At 36.9% G+C, this 18,475-nt stretch overlaps 1 long non-coding RNA gene across 1 annotated transcript; it reads right to left on the bottom strand.

Moving 5' to 3' along the window:
- Positions 1 to 283: 283 nt before the first annotated feature.
- Positions 284 to 6,891, bottom strand: LOC135251010 (uncharacterized). The gene is made up of 3 exons (XR_010329061.1): positions 6,729 to 6,891; positions 758 to 914; positions 284 to 478 (listed from the first exon to the last, which is right to left on the bottom strand). It is a non-coding gene; the product is annotated as an uncharacterized LOC135251010 (long non-coding RNA).
- Between the last annotated feature and the right edge of the window lie 11,584 nt (positions 6,892 to 18,475).

Genomic DNA, 18,475 nt, shown 5'->3' with positions numbered 1-18,475 from the left:
TAATGCAGTCTGCCACAAGGATGTAATTTGCCTTGTTCAAAGGCACCGTATTAGTCATCACAGTGGTGGATATACTGAAATGCTTTCCCTTGCCTTGTAAATCTGTCAATGTGAGTGATTACCAACATTATACATTGCCAACATTTGTTTTTGTTCACCCTGGTTTCATAAAAATAACATTACAATGCCTCTAGGGTGGACTACATTGTAACGATACAATTATAGATTTTTTTTCAATCTTTTTTTATTTATTTTTTGTTGTTGTTGCACAAAAAAACTGACGACATATTGCAGGTTAAATTTTCAATACAAAATGTCAATTACTTTTTGTCAGTAAACATTAGCAATTAGGGATGCACAATATGAAAAATATGGGGCTGACATTCAATTTTACTTGAATATTGCATTTTACAGAGACACTGTCACAGACAGTCAAAAAGCCACTTTATAGAACAACAGAGAAAGGCCAAAACCGAACCTGAAAAAATAAACAAGCAGGGCATATGATTATTATTAATAATAACAACACAATAATAATAACAACAATAATAACAACAATAATAGCTGATATTCCACAGCTCCGAGCTGGCCAGTAAGATTAGTCTTTGAGTGTCTATCAAACTTACACAAAACCTCCCATCCTGCCTAAGGCATATCACAATATCACTAAAAATTGGGGGATCTCCCATGCTAGCAGCTAAAAGGCCTCATTACCATACCGAGCTGTGACAGTGTACTTTCACAATTTGATAATTACCTTCACAATTGGGATGGCTAATTAATTACATGTTTGCTTGCAAGCTGTATCCAGTTTCATATGCTCAGGGCTGTCAGATCATCAGAGGTCATCAGAATGGCTTCCAAAGGCAGGTTACATTGATTAATCATTCCGGTTGGGCTTACATAAGTTTCTTCTGTAACCCCATACTACCACCGAAGTAGCCTACATTATTTTCTAATAACCGGGACAGCCCGGAGGGGTTTATTCCACTTATATACAACAGGCTACCAACAATGACTGTATATGGTTACTTTTGTATTTGTTGATTTTTATCGATTTAATCACCTGGAATTGAAATATTCTTCTGCAGCCGTTTGGGCATATTTTACCGTTGTCAAGCAAAACTGTCGTTGGTAGTTGAACTTGGACCGTTGTTATGCAACAAATAGGATATAACAGGCCAATAGTCAGATTGTAACTGTTTTATATATCCTCTCAAACACATTCATTATGTTTTTATGCAAACATTCACTTTCATGTCTTGACATCCGAGGCGACAGAATTTCCAATATAACTGGCAACAACAGCAGAAAACATGCACACGTTGTAAACAATTTGCTGTTTGATTACTTTCTCATCGTCAATTCCATATAGGCTAATCGCATAATGACAAGAATAGAACGAAAACTCGGACTTGCGTGAAAATTTAAATTAGCAGTGGTACAGCCACCGTTTGCTTTCTTTCGAAGTTACTGCTAGCCGAGCAGCGAAGTGTGCCCTCCAGATGTGAACCATGCACCATAAATTAGTCCATCACCAATGTGAATTACGCAGAACTACCGCATACCCCACATAACTGTATCAAACGTTTTGAGTCAATTACAACGGGCTAACAAAGAAAATCCGGAAGAAAATATTCAGCAACCGAATTAATCCGTTTGAATGTTTTGGTACGTAATATGCTGTCCCAGCACGAATGCTTAGCATTTTATAAAACGAATACTAAAGCAAGAAAAGAACAGAAGAGCACACGTTATAATTCCAAGACGTTGGCAGGCTATAACCACAACTAGGCTACTGCGCCGCATAACATACAAGTTTGATTTGAAGTTATGATGAAAATAAATTGGTTTGCGGCTGCATATTTTTAAACATGGCGGTTGAAAATAAATACAAAAAAATGCTGCGAGTACTCGACAGAAATGTTCAGCGCTGCAAGCTCCACCCAAAAGGTTCCTGTACTTTCAGAAAGTACTATCCCCCGAGCAGGAACTTTGTTGGGGGTAAAAAAGCGGTGGAAACGCACTGAGTTGCTCAAAAGGTTCCTAGTTCCGGGGTAAAGTTCCTGCGGTGGAAACACGGCTTTACTTGTCCTTCACTGTCCTTAGATGAGTCCTTAGTACTGGCTATCCTAAGGGCTGGCAAAATCCCAATTAGTTAAAGTAACTCTTTCCATCACAGAGCTAAGCACCAGAATATCATTATCAAAAGACTTGCAGCTTTAGCCTCAACTTTTTAACTTTAATATGTTAATAAAACTGGGCATGGAAACAACAACATTGGTATTAACAAAGCTTTAATTTCTGACCTGGAAATAAATACTATTTTTTTATGTTTTGTTCTTTTACAGCTTTCAGTGGCTCTGGAGAAATATTATCAGCCCTGGCATTTGTTGGTTCAGTCTCCAGTCCCTACATTTGAATCAGGCGATGCTGTAAACCAAGCTGTTTTACTTTATGGAAATGCAAATAAATTTACCACCCAGGCTATAAAAAATTATAAAATATCCTATGAAATGAAAGCTTTATATGTGTCTTTAATTGTGATTCAAAGCCTGGTTGAATCACAACGCCAGTTTATTAAATTATTTTCTGTGTCTATTTGGTCTTTTATTAATAAAATAATATAATTATATCTTAGGGAGAGTACGGAGGATTCAGATAGTATTCATTTGTGATCCAGGATGTGCTCATATTTCATACACAGAGATATGTTTATAAATTCAAATTTTGGGAAGAATTAAAATAGAACATATGCTTCCATAGGGACCCTATTAGATGAATAATGAAACCCAATAATTGCATGGCTTGATCTTAGCATGAGTATATTATTCTTATAATAATGAATACAAAATCCAATCAACAAACAAAGCAGAGGGGCTATACAAGAACAGGTATTGAATACAAGAGCGAAATGTCAGACACAGAATCACAGGGCAAACTAACTAGAAGGGAAAAGGCAAGAATCAGAGTCGAATGATGGTCAAACACAAGATATAGCCTAATAAGTAAAGAAACCAGAAGGGCTGGATGGGAATTAAAATCAAACGAAAATAGGGTCGAATATGCAAAGTCAAATGAAACACTCACTATACACAACACCCCAAGCATGAGTTCGAAGAGCTAGTCTCCACTAGTAAGTGCAAAACCATGGCTTTTTCAAGCTGACTAACGTCATCAGTTTTAACTTCACAGTTTAATATCCAACTGTAAAATGAACGGGCAGTTCATTTAACCCTCTGGGGTCGAGAGCTCCGCCGGCGGAGCTCGACAAGATGAAATTAACTTTTGTTTCTATTTGGATGATTAACTTCACGTGCTGTTATCATACAGACGCAACAAAAACATTGACAGAAACCTTAGAATCTTGACTTTCCAATGTGCCCATTGGCAAATAATATAAATTGTTTTAAATGTTCCAAATTTGATTAATTAGATCATGTATGCTTCGCTAAACTTTACTCATTACTATGTGAATTTCGCTCAGCAGGAAGTCCGCCCAAATCGCATTCACATGTTAACAACATTTTAATTACTCTCCATAGAAGGAGACTAAAGGAGGGGCGATGCGAGATCCATGTGAGAAATGCCAAGTCAAAGCGGGATAGAATGTCACAGAGTGTCGCCTAATTCACTTCTTTTGAGGTGAACATTTCGTTTAATTTTGGAAAATGGTCCGTCCGGAAGCCGACACTGATGAAGAGCGGTGTCATTTCGAACAGCGAACTGATCCAGCTGAGGATCAACTTCATGCGTAAGTATATTTCTTATGATCATATTGGTAAATATGTGTACTGTATTGCAACGTATCTGTGTGTTTGTAGGAATATCCAGCAATGTGCGCGTTTGTAAATTCCCACACTACGAACGATTTGAACTATTGTATCTCAAAATTATAGGCTAGGCTCTATGCGTCTGGTTGTGTTAGAAGTATCTGTGTTAGACTGTATGTTTTTCGATCATATTCGTAATAAATAGCTCATGCCTGGCGTGTAGTGGCGTGGCTAGCCTCTTAGCGCACAGCCCCTAGTGGTGGGCACGCCCGCGTGCCTAAATTACTAAACTCAAACATTCGGTGCTACTGCAACCAAAGTGTGAGATGAAAACAGAAACGCGTTGTTTCCATTTCATTAGTAGACGATACATGACAACTATGCCGAAAACGGAGTTTCGCAGCCCCACCATTGTCGCTCCCGTCGTTCATTTAACACACACCCCCTCCCTGCAGTCTCATCTAAAAAACACCCCCCACCCTTGGACGGGTGAAAAAATTTTTCATGTTGTCTCATCCCCATACAATAAAACATACGAGAGTACAGAGTATAGAAATGCACACGAGTTAATTATTACACATTTAGGTACTGTACCGCATTGTGTGACAATGTTTTTGCATTATTTTTTTAATCTGATAGCAATGTTTCATCGTAAACCCTCATAAGGGGCTCATTTATATGCTTTATAATGGACCAGAAACATTTTATTCAATTTTGGAGAGATTTTGGATATGTTTCTGGACACCTAGCTATTTTAGACCACTGTACTGACTGAAAGCTTGTAATTCCCATTTGAAAATTATGCAACAGTGATTTTCTTGAGTCAAAACAGTTGATTTGTAGTGAAATACATGGATATGTTATGATTTACAGAAATGCATAATTTAGACATTTTGGATAGATTTGGAGATGCTGGGTACACTGCTTAGTTTTTGCTTCATACATCTATAGTAGTTCTACATATCCACCCTTAGATTTTATGAACTTGTGGTCAAGAAGTTTTTGACCTAGCACATGTATAGTTTAACCTCCTGCATATATTCAATCTCGCAGTATTTCATTGCGAACTTAAAAAGTGCAAATTTATTTTGGATTTTTTGTCAAAAAAATTGCATTTGTGGCACTTTATTTCTTCCAAAATTATGAATATAAACTAATCTGTGTTAGTATTGTAAATTGTACAAATGTCTTGCTTCATTTAAGCCATTTTTCAAGTCTCTGTGGTGTTCACGTCTGGAGTTATAAAGCTTTAAATAGGGTACCCCCTAAATGGGCAAGGATTGGCAAAATTTGGCTTGTGCCTTAAGAGGCTAGGATTCTAAAACTGATGTCCTTGCACAATCGATATTAGCATTCTCTAAGTAAGTTCGGGAAATAGCAATAAAATAACCACTTAGCTAAACAGACCTAGCCTAGTTCAGATTGAGATTGTTATTGATGAGTTGCGTGTAGTTTAGTTGGAATATTAGTGTTTATTTTGTTAAGCTAATGTTTTTTCGTTGATAGCTTGCATTATTTGTAAATGTGCTGTATTACATTATCTGTGTGTTTGTAGAAATATTCACTAATATGCCCGTTTGTTCCCACACTACGAATGATTCTAACCATTGCTTCTCAAAATTATAGGCTACCTCTCTGCGTCTGGTTGTGTTTGTTTGGTTCTTTGTTTGTATATGATGTCACATTTCATAAATTTTGTTTTCATTAGTTAGTGGTTTGTCCCTTTTTTGTAAAGCACATTTAATTTTCACCTGTTGAAGCAAATGTGCTATATAAATAAAGTTTGATTTGATTTCACATTGCCTAACAATTTTGTTTTTATTATATTTGCAGAGGAGTTGATCAGGAAACGCGGCCTAGTTCACCACTAGTTAAGAGGCCAGGCAGACGTTGCAAGAGTACATCAGTCTCATCTCATATTCCATGCAGTTTACTTCAATAAATGTTCTAAAATCAAAAGTTGTCTTTGTTTCTGTCTTCTAAATGGCTCACTGAGTCTTTGTCTTAGTGGCGGGGAGGCATGCGGCTACTTAGCTGGCAGGTATTCCTACCCAATTCATATTCATTACAGAAAGGCCATTTGCCCTCCCATTCTCACCTGGCGTTGAAAAATAGCACAACACTAACTTTTAGCAATTTATTTTATATTTCTCAATGGATTTGGTAAAATATTTTGTCATCTTTTGATACCCAAGACCTTGAAGAACACATTTCCGTGACCAAAAGTCTTATTCACAATTGTTTAGTGTGTTTTATTACAACATTCCTGTGCATGTTCAAAACTACTGTTTACAGTTTGTGTGTTTTTAGAGCAGTTTACAATCCACACATTATTATGACCTACTTACTGCTGCCATGTTTTTGTAGCTGAGTTTGTGCTGAAAACAAAAATATGAAACACTTTGGAATCACTGTATATAAAGTTGATGAAATTTACACAAATGTCAGAGCACCGCACAATCACCGGTGTGCCTCATTTTACCCTTAGACCCCAGAGTGTTAACACATGAAATAAACTGTAACTGAAATAAAAAGTATAGCTTATGTAGTTAATAAGTGCTTAAACTGAATAAGTTTATTCAGATGCATTAAGTGCTTCAATTCAGTTTAAATTAGCATATTAATTAATGAAACATGTTTTTAAACCAAATAAATGCAGTTCTGGCTTTAAAAGAAAAAAAAGAAAAAAGATATGGCATTCGCTTAGCATTGCTTAGCCTACATTACAAAACCATGAACAGCGGCTGTTAATTCGACGAAATGATCGAATGGTAAACATAACACACGTTCTACCAAATACATGCACCAATATATAGGCTATACTGTGGCAGCTCAAATCAACAACTTAATTAACCTACTTCATGAATTAAACACGAATAACTTACCGCCGCTAACCGGAGCTAGCCTCCTTCACATTAAAGAGTGGAAATGTTAGCAAGCTAAAAGCGAACTTACTCACCGAGAATAAAAGAATGCGAAAACAGGACTCCATGTGGCCTCCCGGTGGCTCAACTGTGGGAATAAACCGTCCTACGATCAATTTTATAAGTTTTAGTTATTTATATCATGCCCTGATGAAATTATGAACTTATTTCAGCACGACATACTCACCAAATGTTTTTTTTTTGCCTTTTTGGTCTCACTACTCTGCTGATCACGCTGTGAAGGTATGCGAGAGGTGTCACTCAAAATCAATTAAAGGCGGGACTTGCCTATTTTTCACTTCTGATAGGCTAAGAGAGGGTTAACTTGGCCTCACTCTTTTTTAACAAAAATATTTAGTGACCAAGTAACTGTCCTGCTTTTCTATCGATTACATATATACACACACACACACACACACACACACATATATATATATATATATATATATATTATATATATATATATACACACACACACACACACACATATATATATATATATATTGCATTGCCTTGACACATTGGTGGAAATAATCTAAAATTGATATTTTTTAAATGAATTAAAATTAAATTGTTAAATAAATTGATGAACTGCAACCCCCTGGGTCAAGCAAAAATATATACATTTTGGAAGGAATTTTTTGATGGCCCAATCCTGGTTTCCAGCAAGCACGCGTAAAATGAGGTTAAGTGATTCTGAAAATGGCCGCATGAGACAACAGTTTCATTTTAACACAAAATGTAAGTGAAGTGATGTCTCCGTTTTGGCCGACCGTAATTTATTAGCAAATACAAAACCCCATCAGCTGTACATTCCAGACAACCAGAATCCAACTCAACCCCTATATCCTAACTTGAAAGCAGTTCAATACAATTGGTGCGTCATTCATCACAACTACTGTCCACTGAAGCCAACTCAGTTTCCATAGGCCCACTGGAATGATTAATCCACACATATTCAGTCAGTCACTTAACTGCAGTCTCCTCCGGCATTTACTCTGACTGGCAGATCTTGTTCTCACAGCAGTCCACAGATTAAATCTAATCGACCTGTGAAGGGAATAGATAGGACTGTATTGTACAATACTGTAATCCTTGTGGCCTATAGAAATGATGTCTAAATGACCACACACACTACAAAGTAGTAATGAAATATATCAAATTTGCTGAGATTTTTGTGTGCAAGAGAAGCAATATGCTGTCTGTTGCAGTGAGAAAATCCTTTCCCTAGATCACTTTCCTCAGTCTTTACCATTTCATTTGGCTCTTTGATAATTTTCTTTGTTCAATGATTATTTCCAAAACATAATTGTATGAATGTTGAAAAGTCCTTGTGATCCAATTAAGGAATTAGAGAAATGAATAATCAAGTTGGTTTGAAAAGTCTTTCCCTATTATTTCTTATTCTTATTCCACATGAGTTTTCTGTAGTTTCAGCTAGTGTGGAATTGCATTGCTTGTGCTTTTTGTGTCAATAGCTGAAATACTTTTTGAGATATTTGCATTTCTTTTATTGAAAAAACATTGATGGAACATTCAAAACCAGAACAACATACTTCCAGCTGACATCACAACTGGCCACTCCAGCAGCCACAGATACAGACTGTCTCTATTGCAAAGCTTCTAACAGACAAAACCTATGGCAAACTGAGTAACGTTAGCAACGTCAATATGAGTTCAATCCAAACTAATATGTGTTACTTTTCTGTTAGTTATAACTCTTTTGAGCTAACATGCATACTTCATTTGGCATCTGCATGAAGGGGTTAAAATAAAAACAAGCTTTTGAATGAAACAAAATGAAAACCTAAGCTAAAACTAGCAAACCCACTCTCAAAACTAACTAAAACCAACTAATAAATATTTTGAAAACTAAATAAAAAAAGAAAAACTACTGGTTATTCAGGTAGGCTTGTTAATTTGGTGGAGACCAATAGCCTATTTAGGCTTATAATTGTATTTATAAACATTTTGTGATTAATATTCAGTCTGTAACTACTTAAAAAGCAGAGATAATGATTGATCTGATAGCACACATGTTTTGTGAATGAGCCCCATCTTCTCTCTCTCTCTTTCACTCTTGCACTCTCTCGATAATAAAGAGAGGATGTATGGCAGTAATTATAACAAACTAAATCAGCTCTCTTGTCTTTGTCTAGACTTCAGAGACTGTCTAATGAGTAATCATCTTTTGAACTGAAGTTGCATGCAGCTTTCCTTCAGATTCATATCCACACTTCCAGATTAGCAGTTTTGTTCAGGGCTCATGTGGGGACAGGGGAAGTTCTGCCTTGGTTTTTAAAAGTCGTTTATGCATAACACATGAAGATAACTTCTAAGACCCAAAGAGACTTTGTTAATATTTTAACATTGATACGTTAATTTCCATCTCAATCTGGAATATCCATTTATATAGTCCGTCCCATCTCAGGATAATCCTCTACCAGTTTGGGAGTGTGCAAATCAGCATGTTTTCCTGCAAAGTGCAGGCTACATGCCCCCACTTTTTTTTACTTCGCAGTCCAGCAGCTAACCTAAGGAGGCATTACACTGCAGGATGGCATTTCATGCACAGCTGGCCCAAGCAGACTGGCCAGATGAGTCAATAACGTGTGATAAGCTGGGGAGAACCCACGCTCCTTGGCCAATGTTATAGGACGCTGTGCGTCCGTTTACAAGGCTCCTGGGTAAGGTTGTCACTGGAAAAGCCCAGATTAGATTCCAGCGCATGGTCAGTGGACCAAGTAGTGTGAGTTCTTCGGAGGGTCACACCACCCTGGAGGTCGTAAAAACCTAATTCAGACCATAGCCTAGACATTGAAGGAAAATTTCAATGTCATTTTAACCCTTTGTATCTAGAGTCAAGTTATTTCAAATAGAATCATTATATACTTCCTGAATTTCTTGAAAGACCTTCCGAACAAATAACACAATTGGGTATGTGTTTTGGTAAATAACATTTTGTGTGATTGGTTGTGTGTTTTGTGTATAAGTCCAGTTCTTTGATCTGCAAGCAAGAAGAAGAGAGCTTACAATCATGGAATAGGGGGGTGGCGATCACAGGGCTGGGGGAAGGGGACATATTTTGAGAAAGAAACTTCCTACATCATTAAGCATGACTGATGTATTCATAGTTGCAAAATAGGGAAGTTAACAATTAATCGATTAGCTGTTAATCATTCAAGAATCTTGATAGATTAATTTTATTGATTAAACAGTTACATTTCTATATACCATTTTGATCAATAACCTAATGCCGGTAAATAGATTTTAGATTAAAAGATAGAGTCACGGTTCCCTCAACTGCAGCATTTGCGAAATTCCATTCGTCCATTGCCGGAACATCAGTGCCATCTGTGCTCGTCTTCTCAGCTGTCAGTCTCACCTTCAGAAGACTGCACCCTGGTGTGTTCTTTTTATTACAGCTGCAAGTGTTGTCAGAAAAAGAAAGTACTAAATCAGTTAATTTGTTTATTACAAAGTTAAGCATTAATAAGCAGCATTAATAAGCAATACCTTTTATCTCCATCCCAGTGGCAGTTCAGCCAGCATGTAATAAAAATGTCAGTGATCCTTCTCTCCTGTGCAGATTTCTCAGACCGTGAATCCTTGTTTGTATACTTTTGTTTTTTGCCGTTATGGCTTCAATGCAAAATCCTGTTCTAATGATTGTTGGGTCATGTATTAAATCTCTCTGATATATACAACTAATTAATTGATAGGCCTACTTTGAGTCATTTTTATAGGCCGTATAGTAGATTCTAAGGTAATCAGAATGGTGTGTGTCCTACAATGGACTGACGAACTGTCCAGGTTCAATTTGAGAAAGTACATAAATTCAATTTCTTTGTCCTCTTCACGTCCGTACAGCACCACAGTGAAGATAGCAAACAGGAGTCTACTGGCTACCATTTGGATGGAGCCAACCCTTCTCATATTTTATTGCATACGGATGTGGAGTTCAACCTGACTTGTGCATTGCCTGAATCTGAATGCATACACATACTAGGGAGAAAAATAGAAGTGACCATGCGGGTAGCAAGGCTCTAAATGCTGTCTATATAGTCAATGCTCCCAAATTCTCCCGAAGTTGCCTAATCATTTTTTCTCCCCAGTGCATTTTCTCCCCGGTTTTAGTGCCTGCTTTAGATTGTCCCAGACAGTTTTTGTGTGCAATGATATTTTCAATTTTAACAGAAATTTCTGACAACCTGCCTGCTTTACAATGGAATGGATACATTTTATTTATCAATTATAAAAATAAATATTCATTTTTTCTTGTCGTTGTTTGTTTTGTGTTGTTGTGCCAGTAGTTTCTTCTAACACTGAATGTTCCATACTTCCATAAGAAGTAGTTCCAAATGAAAATAAGATTAAATAGATTGTACTTTTCAAGAAGAATTATGTACAAATCTACAACATCTGGAGCCATGAGATTTCTGTACAAAGTGCGTTGGAGTTACTTACAGTGTACTTTCCTGTTTTAAAGTATTAAAGTGAGCTATCACTTTTATGTTTCCAAAGTGCTTTGACATTCATATTACTTGAAACAAAAACACAAAAGCAAATGTCATGTCACGTTTCCTTTTTTGATTCCAATGTGGACTTTCTATTCCATAATATTTAATTAATCATTTCCAATTAAGAATGCTCTGCAAATGTAATATGCATTATCTAATGCTTTTTTTTTATTTGAAAGACATTTTTCAAGCCATATCTCTTTGTTCTCCCCGCAATAAAGCCAGAGCTTTTATGTCTGTGCTACAGCATGTTTTCTGCAAGGCTCTGACTAGGAATAAAAATGTTCACTATGATCAATAATAAACCTATTCCAACAATAACCACAAATAAACACCTGGTGCCCAATGCATAAATCTGCCAAACAACTTGGCCATCTGTTGTGAAATAATTAGGAAAACTAAACCTCACTTTGCTTGGAGCACAAAAGAAAATAATATTTTCTCAGGGAAATGAATAGTATGTCTTAGACACAGTATATCCTGGACATGAGGGGGGAAATTTATTTCAGATTTGTTATCACAGGCTGTAGCAACATTGAATATCAGAGAGGGCTTTGTTGGGACAGCGAGGACTGAGTAAAATGTTTTCTAAATCCAGCGATTTTAACAGCTGGTTCGGCACTCTTTACACTGAACAAGTGCATCAACAGTTAAAACTTCTCACTTGTCCAACATAATATAATTTAATATATAAAATGAATTATCAATTAAATTGTTGAATTGGTTGTTAGGCAGAGAAACCTGCTGGATCAACCTTTATGAAAATGTTCAACTTAAAACCAGATTAGAATTAAGAAATGTATTAAGTTACAATATAAATAAATAAATAAATAAATAAAATTCTAAATGTAATATGAAGACAAGGGTTCAAACTAGCTTAACAAATAGCAATGTTACACATGGACAGGATACTGTCACAAAAGAAATGCATGAAGGAAAATATCAAACCACAGCTTGTTTCTCTGAAGATAGTCCCAATCAAGATCAATGTTGAAAAATCAAAATGTTGTTGAAATATATCAGTCTGGAAAGGCTAACAAAGCCATTTAATTGGCTTTGGGGCTCCACTGAACCACAATGGGAGCCATTATCTCCAATGGAGAACATTTGGAACAGTGGTGAATCTTCTCAGAAGCGGTTGATTTGCCAAACTTTCTCCAAGGGGGCAGTGACAACTCACCCAGGAAGTCATAAAATATCCCATAAGAACATTTAAAGAAATGCAGGCCTCTCTAGCTTCAACTAAGGAGAGTGTTCATGACTTCACAATAGGAAAGAGACTGAGCAAAAATGGGATTCAGGGGAGAGTAGTAAGACAAAAACCACTGTTAACCAAGAGAAACATCAACAACATCAACACTCATCTCATGTTTGCAAAAAAGAACTTGGATGATCCACAAGCCTTTTGGGATAATGTTCTATGAATAGCAAGTCAAAAGTAAAACTTTTTGGATGACATCGTTCCCATTATGTCTGGCTTAAAGCAAATACAGCATTTAACAGTAAGAACATCATGCCAACTGTTGCAGTGTGATGGTGCTTCCTTGGGAATTAGACAAATTTTTATTATTGAAGGAACTTTGAATTCTGCTCTGTACCAGAAAATTAATCAGGAGAATGTACAGTAATCTGTCTGTGAGATGCAGATGAAATGAAATTGAGTTATTCAGTAAGACAATGATCCAAAACATAAAAGCAAGTCCACTTCTGAATGGCTGTAAAGAAACAAAATTAGTATTGGAGTGTCCTAGTTAAAATCCGTCCTTGAACCCAATAGAGATGCAGTGGCAGGACCTGGAACAATTGCTTGCACTGCTGTTTTCATGCTATGCTTGCTGCAGCTCACAGAATTGCGCTCAATGAATTATTGTTCTAACAATTGCTGCTGAAATAACTGCAGCTAAAATAATTATTGGTCTAAGAATCACTGCTCAAAACAGTAAAGGCTACCTAGGTATTTGAGCGATGTGTTAACTGTTCTGTGCCGTATTATGCTTTTTGTCTAGCAAATCTTGTCAATATAATGGAATAGAGATGCAGTGCCAGGATCTGAAACAAGCAGTTCATGCTCGAAAACCTAGCAATTTGTCTGAATTAAAGCAGTTCTGCAGAGAAGAGAGGGCTACAATTCCTCCACAGCGATATGAAAGACTGATATCAAATTATAGAAAGTGTTTGGTTGCAGTTATTGCAGTTAATCATGCTGCAACCAGTTATTTTTTTGAGGGGGCAATATTCTTTTCACATGGGTGATATGGGTGTTTGATAAGTTTTTTCTCCGTAAATAAATGAAATAATTTTAAAAATGTGTTTTGTGTTTCCTCAGGTATCTTTTTTCTAATATGTGTCTAAAGATTTGAAACCAATAAGGGTGACAAATATGCAATAATAGAGGAAATCAGAAAAGGGGAAAATACTTGTTCATGACACTGTAATTACAACTCAACAAAATCTTTCTGTCTTTTAAAACATCTGTGCATGTTATGTCCTGCATGCAGTTTTTGCAAAACTACATGACTTTCAGCGAATTTGCATTTATCTCTCATTAAGAAACCCTGCATTCTGCCAGTTTATGCAGATTAGGGAACACAGTGTGTGTTCTCAGGGGGGACTGAGCCCGGAGAGGTTATCACTCTGTGCCCTGTGCCTGGTTCAGTTTTAGTTTTTGTCCGACAACATTAACAATTAATTTAGCCAAATAAAAAAGGCATATTTTCCTTGCTGTTGAAAGGATTTGATAAGACAAATGACACTACTCTCAAATCTTTCTGCATGCTGCCAACCACTGAGGAATGAATCCACTGTTTGAAATTCCCAAATCTACTTGACTTCTGAGTTCATATCCACCTTACCTCCATTTAATTCACATGACCAATGAAAAAAAAAAACAAGCACAGTTAAAATTGCAAGCCATGTTCAAATCCATGTTTTGTATTTTCACTGAGTTCAAAACAAAAAGATATTGGCATTTTACCCCGGTAGGGATTACATCCTACCAGAATTACAAGGAGGATTTGGGCCTTCTGGCATGCATCTGGAATACATCCCAACAATGACACTGATTTGATTTGAGCTTTACTTATCTGTAACTGTAACTTAGCTGTAGCGCTATTTCATGGCTATGTGAAATTAACTTTCTGTAAAAACTTACTGTGTCCATATAATAATCTACAATTTCATTAACTGTTGAAAAATATAAAATAATCCAGCCAACCATTATCTGTATCCTCTTATTTCTGGTCAGGGTGTTGGAGGTGCAGGGTGTCTTCAGACTGTGGGAGGAAACTGGAGTACCAGCAGGAAACCCACACAGACATGAGGAGACCATGAAAACTCCACACAGAAAGGCCCAGCGAGGATTAAAACCCAGGACCTTCTTGCTGTGAGGCGACAGTGCTACCCTGACTTGTTTTTTTATGTTTTAAAGAGGAGAAACAAGTAGCAAGTTGGTATAATGTAGCGTCAAATAACACATCTGGGTTAGCTGGGTAGCATCAGTGTAATCATTTTTAAAACTACAGTAAGCATGCGCTGAACCCATATTCCCATATCAACATTTGTGGAGTACCTCCTGATCCCACCTGATGCAATTAATCCCTTGTAGTGATGGGCAGTATGTCAAATAGATTTAAATGTATTTAAAATACATGTATTGAAATGTATATCTGCATGTTTGTGATTCGAAAGTGCAGTGACCTCCAACTTCATAACCTCGATAAATGTGAGCAAATAAAGCTGTATAAAATAACACAGGTAATGAGCTATATTGCATGCTATATACTTATAGACACATTTTTCTGGGTTATTTTGTATTTTTCAATAACATTTAATTCATTGGCATGGCATACCAGTCTTCTCAGCGCAGGGCCTGAGGGGAGATCCTCTTTATCATGGTCCCCAAAGGAAACCTGTGAGATCTAAGAGAAAACAGCCCATCATCCAGACAGTCCCTTCTCCCCATGCCGCGTTTGTTTGTTTGTGCTATGCCAGGGTTAGCCGCCATTGACAAACGCAGATCTTCGTGATATTGCCTCAGGTCCTACGATGTGTCCTCTGTGAGATCACAGCGATTGCGTGTGCCAATAGTGCGCAAAACACAGCCTGTACTCCCTCTCTGTGAGCTGCATTGGACAATGCTACCCAACCTGTCCAAATATCTGAAACATGGTTCAAGATGATTCCAAATGTGCATGCAATTACACTGACACTGACAGTGTCAAGTGCCACTGACAGCCAGCATTAGCTTGCTGTTTCGCTGTCAGTGGGAGTTGTTTGCACACAACGGATAGGACAGCAATCTCCATCTTTAATATATAACTACTCTCTTCTCGTAGCCACTTGTCCAGATGGGCATATATCTGAAAGCTGCCAATCCAACCTTGAAGTGACTGATCAAGCCCCTGTTACACCTTCCCTTATAAAAATGAAATGTGCTGCAATATAATGTAAATATAGACTTTTTGAAAATAGAATGAGAAGTGTGTATCACAGTTGTAATTCATTTTTGTCTCCTGTTGGGCAATCTGAAGAAGCATATATTTTATGCTTAAACCTACACTACAAGCAGGGGTGTGCGATAAGTGACACAAGGAATTATTACCCAGTATTATTATTATTTTTTAATGTAACGTCTTAATCCTTATCCAGGAGGGTAGCCGTTTCTGTGATGCTGGAATAAGCATGTCTGTGACAAGCAAACATACTGTGGTCAAAGTTGCTTGTGTCATGCGTCTTGTCCATTCTAATGTTTGGTTGAACAATGCTTTACATTTTGAGTGGCAGCCACATGATTCACTCTTTGGAGGTGCAGGTGTACCAAATAAAGCATCCTATGAGGGCCAGATTGACGAAATGATTGCGACTGCTTTTCCTGCGCAAAAGCAGTTGCTACAAGGTCACAACATCGACATCGTAGTTACTTAACAGTCTAGGTCAAAATCACTATTAGGATGTATTTTGTGAGGGTTACGTCACTGTGACTTTCCTTTTGATGCAGAGTATATATGGAGTGAATGTGTTAAAATAGGGTGGAGATTATGTAAATTAGGCCAATTAAGCTTTCTGTCTAATTTACTAAAGCACGCATTAATTGCGACTCCCCTCTGCGTGAGAATATTTAGAACTCCTGAAAGCAGGTGGTAATTTGATATAGCCTATATCTCATATACAAGATGCCCAAGAAGGGTGTTGGGCTATGTACACATCCTTGGCAGTCATTCATTTTCCCTTGTGGGCTGCATAGGGTAGAGATGAATGAATGCATCCGATGATGAATAAAATGCTGGAAAAGAGACAGGATTTAAAATATGTTTCATACTAGTTTCTATTAATCACGTCCCCATGCTCTGAGAGCCTTTACAGAAATGAAATATATAATGAAAATGTATTGAATATATGAAATTGGAAAATTTTACATTTTTTAATAAATTTCATTTATGTAAAGGTTCTCTTATCATGTGATTAAAAAGCAGAGATGAAAATGGCTTCCTCAGCACAGATGTCACTCTTCTGCAAACTGTATTTCCTCCCTTTCCTCATTAAAATATGGCCACTCGTAACAAAATGAACACTTTTTGAATTGTTGAAAGTCATTTTATTTAAAATTAAACAAGGCAAGTATGCAACTGCAGTTCTGTTAGCAGTTGGACTGCACAGGTTCCACTAATTAGGATTTCTACGCTATAGAACACTACTATAGATTTTTTTGGGGTCAAACATCTATCCTCAGTGTATCTAGAGCCCATACAGCCCTGTTTATGTCATACCTCAAGTGATATGGAGGGAGTGGAAGTGTCAGGCTGTTACATTTCCCCATGTGCTTCCAGTGACAACTCTAGAAATGGCAAGACAGGCTTCACTGGCCCATTGCCTGTCACTGCTGACGGTGATGGAGTGTGAGCATTAATGACCAAACAGAAGTGTACAGTAGGGGAAAAAAGAACACAGATGGCCTTTCACCATCAGTCTGTAATTTACACTGGATATACATGCAAGGGTTCTATTTTTTTTGGCAAAATACATCTCAATCTTTAAATAAAACTGTAATTATTCTGGAAAATAAGTAAGTAAATAAATAAACTATTCAGTGTTTAAAACCAAGGACAAACAATGTGAATAAATGAATGCTGACTAGCAGGTGAGTATACGTTTAAGAGCTACTTTAAAATGGTATAAAGATTTAATGGCAACCACTTGGATTAAAACACATTACTTTAAATAGTGGCTTTTTGTATGCACAAGTATGCTTTAAAGATATGCATTTTGAATAATTTACATATGAATAACAAAAGAGAAGTAGGAAAAGTATTTTTAAACTGGAAATGTGAATGTAAATATGTCCATGAGTTGCATGTAATGAGCAAATTTTTGTGTTTCATATCAATTTTTTTCCAAAGCATATTAATTATCACAGGCCATTTGTGTAACCAAAATTATGATGAAATGTCAGTGTCACATATATAAAATTGTGGAAATGTATTATTGTCTCCAACCATTTTTTACCCCCCGGAAAGGCAGTACAGTCATTTTTAATCCTCTAATATTACTGTACATTCCTTAGCTTTTCCTGGAAACCACACAAACATAGGGTCAATCAAATTAGACTGCATGAAGAACTCTGCCTTGAGTGACTCACTTCAATTTAATTTAAAAATATGAATCATATGCACAGGCTCACTCATGCTTAGACAGTGTGGCATAGCTGTGGGAGATATATTTAAGTTACACTGTAACCGGAACTCGACAGCGGCCAATTATAAGTGTAGTTGTCAGGGTAATGTCTTTTTCATCTGTGCTTAGGTGGTGAAAGATGTTGGCTGATCTACTAAAAGTGATACGTTTGATCAAACAGCTCCAGGGGGTCACTGAAAATTAAATCTTATATTCCAGACTGATGCACTGGAGAAAAAAAAAAAGATTGTAAGTGGTATTTCATTAAATAAATTGGCTGCACCATACAAATCGTAAAGGAAATATATCCCTATCTGCATATTAACACTTCTTCTGATAAGACGCATTTTAAAAGTTTCTTGAGCAATCAGAAGAGTCACTGTATGTCTGCATTGATAAGCATAAATTTAGCTGAAAAAACACAGTCCTATATGCCCGAACTTAGGGGACTGATGGCGAGTGATTCATCAGGCACATTTAAGATACCAACAAGTTATATATTTGGTGTGTTGATGAATCACTGTGCTCAGACGTGCCTTTTTAGATTTTATTCATTTGACCAATGGATTGTTGAGTGCGAACATACCAC

Source organism: Anguilla rostrata, chromosome 3 (genome assembly GCF_018555375.3).
Source record: "Anguilla rostrata isolate EN2019 chromosome 3, ASM1855537v3, whole genome shotgun sequence".
Classification (NCBI taxonomy): Eukaryota; Metazoa; Chordata; class Actinopteri; order Anguilliformes; family Anguillidae; genus Anguilla; species Anguilla rostrata.
The sequence above is the reverse complement of the archived record's forward strand: the minus strand, read 5'-3'. Positions and strand labels throughout refer to the sequence as shown.